Source organism: Gracilinanus agilis, chromosome 2 (assembly GCF_016433145.1).
Source record: "Gracilinanus agilis isolate LMUSP501 chromosome 2, AgileGrace, whole genome shotgun sequence".
NCBI classification, from domain to species: domain Eukaryota; kingdom Metazoa; phylum Chordata; class Mammalia; order Didelphimorphia; family Didelphidae; genus Gracilinanus; species Gracilinanus agilis.
Window position 1 is genome coordinate 165,584,156 of NC_058131.1, and position 7,688 is coordinate 165,591,843.

The following is a 7,688-nucleotide window of genomic DNA, read 5'->3' on the forward strand; positions in this document are numbered from 1 at the left end:
ACTATTACCTCTATGTAGATTACTCTCTACTTTTTGCTGGTCTTTCCTCTGCTTTCAACTACCTATGGGTGGATATTAGCTATCATTTCCTCATACTCAACTTGCCCAAAATTGAACTCCTCTTCATTCAGCCTTCACTACTTCCCATTCTTCCAGCCACTCAGGCCTAAAATCCCAGAGAATTTATTGTTGACTTTTTTGTCTCCCTTAATACCACTCCCCCCCTCCAATCTGTTACCAAGCCCTGTTGATTCTCCCACTACTACTCTCATTAAACCCTTATCACATCTTGATTTCCTAGACTTAAGTTTTCTGAATGATCTCCCTGTCTTTGTGTTCTCTATCTTTTCCAACCCATTCTTCACATAGTTAGAAAATGTTTCTAATTCAAGGTCTTGTGTCCCTACTCTCCTCAGAGCTTAAGAAGCACCTGTTGTTTCCAGGTTAAAATACAAACAGACTGGTATTTGAGGCATTCCACAACTTTTCTTCAACCACCTTTCCAACTTTTTTTTGTATGTCAATTGCTTTGTGAAGTTTTCCCTGCTCTTGCTTTTCCCACATCTAAAAATAATCTTTCAATTTCTTATAACACTTTGTCCAACCTTTACATTGTACCAGGTCAACCTGAAAAACACAGAATTACTAACTTAGTTGTAATAAGGGTCTTTGATCAAGGTAGGCAGATTAATATGGAAAGATACACAGAAGTCTTGGGACTTCCAATTAACTACAGACCACAAGGTGTTTATATAGATATACAAGAGAAAAAGGAAGAATAGTAGTGACAGACATTTGGGTAAGACACATTAGCCATAGTTCTAGGTACTTGTTTATTTTTTCCTAAAACTCAAATCTCTGGGAAAGAAGTAAAAACCCTTATCTGTTCTTAGGAGTGGCTAGAGTGGCCGAGAGTATATATCTAGTTCTTCAAATTAGATTGTCTTCTTTTAAATTCAGTCCTCCAGTCTCTGGAAACTAGGCAAGATTGATTCATAGTCAATTTACCAAACTGAGTTCTTTGTTTTAACCTCAGAGTCAGAAATGGGTTTAACTAAAATAACATTGATAGCTGTTCTTTGTACTTCTTTGTGTTATTTACATATTTTATTTCCCTAATTAGACTGTGAGCTTCTTGGAGCTAAGGACTCTGTTGGTTTTCATTGTTATATCCTTAGCACCTAACACACTTATTACCTAACACATCACACTTGTACATAATAAGCATTTAATAGATGTTTGTTGTGTTGAGCTGAACTAAATTAACAAAAAAAAGAATTCCATAATGGCTTCATGCTCTAGTATATCAATCTCATAACCATCATCATTCTTTTTTTTTTCCTTCTCAAATCAAAACAGGTGGAAAGAATGGGCCTGGTGGTGCAAAGAGCTGTTTTAAGAAACATTGAGAGCTATTTCTTGACTATGTGTGCCATTTTACTGGGATTAGTCTTCTAAAAAGGAAGAAAATTAGAAACCTTTAAATTATCAGTTTGAAAAATAAGTACAATGTCTTGTTAGAATCATGGCTTTTGGGAGCTGTAAAGGCGTTTTAGACAATTTATTTTATTTTATAGCTGAGGAAACATCTAGAATTATACAACTTGTAAAGTAGCCAAGTCAATCTTAGAACCCCAAGATCTCCATTGTTCTTTGTACTAAACCACCCTGCTATTTTAATATCACATTATTCTTTGAATCCATTCTGCTTGAAAACATAACATTGGACCTTTGCTCTTTTGTGACCCAGCACATTGGAGAATTTGGTTCTATGAAATCCTCTTTGGGATTTCATTGAAGGGGGGGGGGGTTAGTTATCCTATAATATCATAATTATCAATAGTTACATGGTCTGTCTTACAATTTTTGCTTATAAACCCTAAGAATCATTATAGTTAGGCTCTAGTGTAGAGGTTCATAACCTGGGGTCTCTTGGGGAGGAACTTTCAAATATTTCTATAATTATTTTAATATAATTGATTTCCTTTATAAGGCTATGTATTTTATTCTATGGCTTTAGAAGAACTATTCTGAGAAGGGTTCTATTGGCTTCACCATACAGCCAAACAAGTCCATGACATAAAAAGATTAAGAACTCCTTTAGTGTATAACCTAATCCAAACCATGGTTAAAGCCTTTTGTCAAAATCTTCAGTGATCTTGCCTGGAAATAATTACAACTGTCATGAAATTCTTAAAGACACTAAGAAATAAAGATTCGACAATGAACATGTTAGAATTGTGGTTTTTGTTTTTTATGTTCAGATGTCATATTGTCCACTAATGGGGAAAAGTTTGGAGGGCATTCCTTTTCAGATTTTTATCAGGTTGAAGCCATGGACATAAATGGTATGAACAGTCTGCTCCAGATCCTTTATAGTTCAAAAAAAAAAAAAAAAGATTGTTTGGGAAATGAGATCTCTGTACCTCGCCCCTTGGATTAAGATAAACACAGTTTCTGGGGAAATCATCAACATCGATGTTCAAGATGACTAGAAAGCAGGAACATACAAAAAAAATGAATTCTCTTCAAGCAACTCACTAAATGGATTACTCAACTAGCTATATGATTTGAGTGACTTCTCAAACCTCCCAGGACATAAAAGTGTCACCCAACTACTTCTGCAAGTAGTTTTATGAATGTGTAAGAAGAGTAGAGTTGCATTTTTCTCATTCACTTTAAAAATAGAACAATAAATAATCTCTCCCTTAAAGATTCTATAGTATAATCATTTTCTTCACTTTTTTGTTTACCTAGAAGTGATCAGTTGAAGCCTTCTAATGTGTTATGAGTTGAAGGTGGGATGAAGTAGAGGGGCAGAAATATTTTTCCATTTTACTGTTCCAAAATTTCATGATCCACATCTCCCTGAGCCTGTGGCAAATAGAAATGTACCTTGATGACCAAAGTGGTTATCAATAAACACATATTCTTATAATCTGCTAAGCCATCATTAGTGGGCATATACTCATTTATCCGATCTAAATACTAGGTTTTTAATGGGACATTTTGCTTTTGGTGGTAGCAATGCTATTTCCCTACCAACAACAAAAAGTGGTGAAAATTGTCACCAGAAATATTTCCTCAGAAAGCATGAAAAAAGTCACTATAGCCTCTAAGATCCATTATGTGTATATTAAATGGAGGAAATTATAGAGCCCCTTTTAAAACTCAGAAGTAGGAAATGCGTGCTGGTCATAGACCATAGACTTATCTTCTTAGCCTCATTTGTGGGCTCTACATTCTAGCCAAAACATACTACTAGCTGTTAGAAGAGTCATCAAGCCATCCATCCAATACATGCTAAGTGTCATATAGAGAAGGTAGTGGGCTAGGTGCTGAGAGTATGAGGACAATGAAATGGGCCCTGCCTCAGCAAGCTCCCCTCAGAGCCATCTCCTACCCTGCTCTTATACACGAATCCCCTACTGAGCAGACTCCCTTTTCATCAGCACCTCCTGTAATGCTGGAGCCTCTTGAAGGCTCAGTGTGGAGTCAGTTGCCCCAAGAAGCTTTCTAGTTGTGTTCTCAGACACAATTACATAGTATTAAATGTGAGCACATTTTGTATCCCATCTACCCCAACCCTCACCCTTCCCAAAGATGCTTTAGTAAGTGTTCCAAGCATATGAACTAAAATATTAGGGGATGAGACAGTTTCCTACTATTTTATTCCTTGCCTCATTTCACATTACTACCCTTCATCCCTGTCCCAGGTCATATTGACCAGCTGGCTGTATCCTTTGTATATATTGTCTGCCTACTAGGCCTCATATAGAATGTGTTCCCCCTTAACCTCTGCCTGGTGGGCTCCTAGCTACACCTGGCCTTTCTGGTTTCCCCTAATTCATTTCATCCTCTTCCTCCCCAAATCATGACGTATATGATTTGTGTTTCCTTTCTTGTGTGGCGTGTGTGAGGAGTGCCAAGAGGACAACCACCTCTGGTGTGAGGGCTGCCCACCCACCTTTGGTGTCTGCCTTTCACCCAGTAGCTGTAGTGTGGTCAGCAGCCTCCTACCCCTGTAAAATTGTCTCGGCAGACACACAAAAGCAGGTTGAGGGTAACTGGCAAGGGCTCCAACCCACCCAGGAGTTAGTGGGGTGTTTGCTTAAGGATGTGAAGACTTCCTCCAGTAGAATGGGTGGATGAGAACAATGGCCACAAAGGTGGCTGAAGCAAGCATTGTGGAGGTCTTAGAGCTTGGTTGGACAGGAAAGATGCCACAGTCATCCGCTGCATCTTGGGCCATCACCAGTTATCCTGACTGTGGGTTTGCCACTGGATTTGAACACCTCTGGAAGAGATTGAGACGGGTGACTTTGTACAGCTTTGCCTTGCTTAAATCCAATTCACATGCAATCAAGATATTAACCCCATGATGTCACTGGTCCTCAGAAAATGAAGGATGAACAACTTCCTTGTCTACAAGCAACTCTCTCCCCTCTCCTCCTCTTCCAGCCCCCCAGAAGGAAAGCTGCTTGAAGTCAGGGAATATTCATCTTGGTAGGGGAGGTCTTTGCCCAGCACCTAGCACAGGACTTGCATAACCCTGCATATTGTAAGCCTTTAATAGATGCTTATTGAATTGAATTCTTTCTAGTATTAACATCTGGGACTTTTCCTTTGTCCCAATTTTATTTAGCAGAAAAGTAATAAAAAAGCTAAATCCCTAATTCTTTGATATTTAATTTCACTTTATTTTTCCCCATCTATAATTTCTATAACAACATTTATTAAGAATTTATGTTTAGGGACAGCTTGGTACCACAGTAGATAGACCACTAGGCCTGGAGTGGGGAGGACCTGGGTTCAAATATAGCATCAGATACTTCCTAGCTGTTTGACCTTGGGCAAGTCAACCCCATTGCCTAGCCCTTGCTGCCTATCTGTTTTGGAATTGATGTTAAGAAGATAAGGGTTTAAAAAAATAACAAAAACTGTTTAGAGAATTGTGCTAGGTGCTGATACTATTAAGTATTCCTTTTAAAATGTATTGAGTTCTTAAATTCTCTCCCTTCCCTTTAGAAGATAAGCAATATGATATAAATTATATATAGGAAGTCACACAAAGGACTAGTCTTTAAAATATGGCTTCCCTACTTTAAAGAGATATGTGAAAAAAGAAATGTAATAAAAAATAGTATATAGTAAGTATATAAAGAAGCTGCAAATACGTTTTAATAAGTGAGGTCCACATCCAGTAAATTCTGACTGGAAGGCTAAAAGAAATGCTTCATGGCAAAGATATTTTGTCTGGGCTTCAAATGAGATAAGATTTTAACAGACAAAGGTCAGGTTTAGAAATTGACTTGGGCAGGGTCATGGAGGAAGAAGACTTGGAGGATTTAGATATGGAGCCTTTAAGAGTATTGTTTGGCTAGAGTATGAAGTGGCTTAAATGACCTGGGATTAAATAACCAATATTAGTTTCTCCTCCCTGGAATTTTTAGTAGACCTGTGTCTTTTTTCGTGGTTCCTGGTAACAGCCCCATAACTACTGTCTTATTTGGTTTGAGAAAATGTTTTATTTCATTTGTGTCTATTTTTAAAGTGATTTCTACTTTGTAGAGACAGTTTAAGAGATGATATTAGAAGGTTCTTTACTTTTATTATAAGAGTTTGGAGGAGAATTAAATGCTTCAGAAACAATCTTTTGTTATGAGGCTATTTTAGTCACGTCTGACTCTGGATTCATTTGGATTTTATTGGCAAGATCCTGGAGTGGTTTGTTCTTCCTTCTCCAGCTCATTTTCCAAATGAAGAATTAAGGCAAACAAGGTTAAATGCCTTGCCCAGGAAGTACCTGAGGCTGGATTTGAACTCGAATCTTCTTGACTCCAGACCAGGTGCTCTATCCATTGTACCACCTAACTTTCCCCAGTACCTTAATGCTGTCTTGAACCTAGCAATATTATTTAATTTATGGGGGGGGGTTCCTTTTTGGGTGAGTTGATTTCATTATTGGATTATTTAATTCTTAAGTTTCTATCGACTGTTATGCTTATGATTTTCTCCATCTTCAAGTTTTGGCCCAGTTTTATATTTGCTGTTTCCTTTTGAAGAAGTTCATCAACTTTTAGTTGAAAGGGACTTTAGAAGTCATATAGTCCAAACCTTTCATTTTATGGGTGAGAAAACTAATAACCAGCAAGGTTAAATAATTTTGTTTCTAAGATAACATAGTTAATAAAGGGCAGAGCTAGAATTGAAAAACACATTCTCTGACTGCATATCCAGCCCTTTCCACTCCACTTATTGCCTCCCATACATTTTTCCACTGCAAATTTGTTACTTTTTAAACAAAATCTCGGCAAATCTCTCATTCCTCAACAGATTCAAATAGGTTGTGTATAGTTGGAAAATCTTGAACCCCTAAAAACTGCATTACCCAAACTTCCTTTTGCCTTTCATATATGTTGTCTGTATATATAGTTTTGGTTCGCGCGGCTCTACCTCTTCTCTTTGAGGTGAGTGCTTGGGTAAGCACTGTCTGTTTTCTCTAGCTCTCTAGTTAAATATTAATAAATCTTTATAAATATTATACTTTGGAGATATTGAATATTAATTTTTAAATCTACAGTTGATTAACACGTCATGTAGCATTCAATGATTGCAAAGTATAATGCCATGATGGACCTGGTCTCAATGATGTGGATATTCTCTCCATAGGTGCAGACTGAACCCTATCCACACTCATTCTGTGAAAGTTCTAAAATAATGCTTCTATGCTTTTTCTTTAAATCCTCCATGGAAAAGTGTACCCAGTATTGTTGGGGTTACTTCTAGAACTCATGAAACCTCAAGAGTAAGTTTGGAATATTAGTTGTCATTGCTTTTGCTACATAACTGGGTCACCTCATTTTCAGGTCAAATGTCTCCTTGATTACATCTTTTAGGCCTTCTTTGAATTGTGTACTTTGTTGGACAAGTGTTGTAGCTTATGCCTACTATGATTTCATGTGCCTCTCCTTTACTCTTTTGGTAACGCACAATTTCAGCTCCTTGGAGTCAAGGGTATCCTATCCATAATACAGTAGTGGAAGAATAGAATTGTTTAAAAGAGATGGGTCTTTGTTTTAGAGGAGAAGCTTGGAATGTTTAAAAGCATTGTGAAATTTCTCAAAGACAACCCAGTCTTCTGTCCTTTTCAGTTTCTAGAGCCTGTTTATTGTCTATCTGAGGTATCTCTACAAGGTGATATATATGTAGGTGATGTATATGTATATATGTGTGTGCATATAAAAACATATATACATATACACATATATATGATATTTTTATATTAAAAATCAGTGTGTGTGTTTCTCAGATAGAGGCTATGCATTGTTCTTGGACTTGATAAATACAGTACAGCTATAAGCAGAAGCATATGGAGGGCTTCATTGACTGTACCAAGAATTTTTATTCTTTTTTGTGTTATGGACTCCTTGGACAGTCCAAAAAAGTCAAAGGATCCTCCTTTTTTTTTTTTTTAACATTAATTCCCTTAATATTCTTGATCTTTTGTTTTTCCAGGTGAATTTTGTTATTATTTTTTCTATTTCTATAAAATAGTTTTTGGTAGTTTGATTGGTATGACACTAAATAAGTAAATTAATTTAGGTAGAATTATCATTTTTATTATATTAACTTGACCTATCCACAAGCAATTAATATTTTTCCAGTTTTTTAGATCTAACTTTATT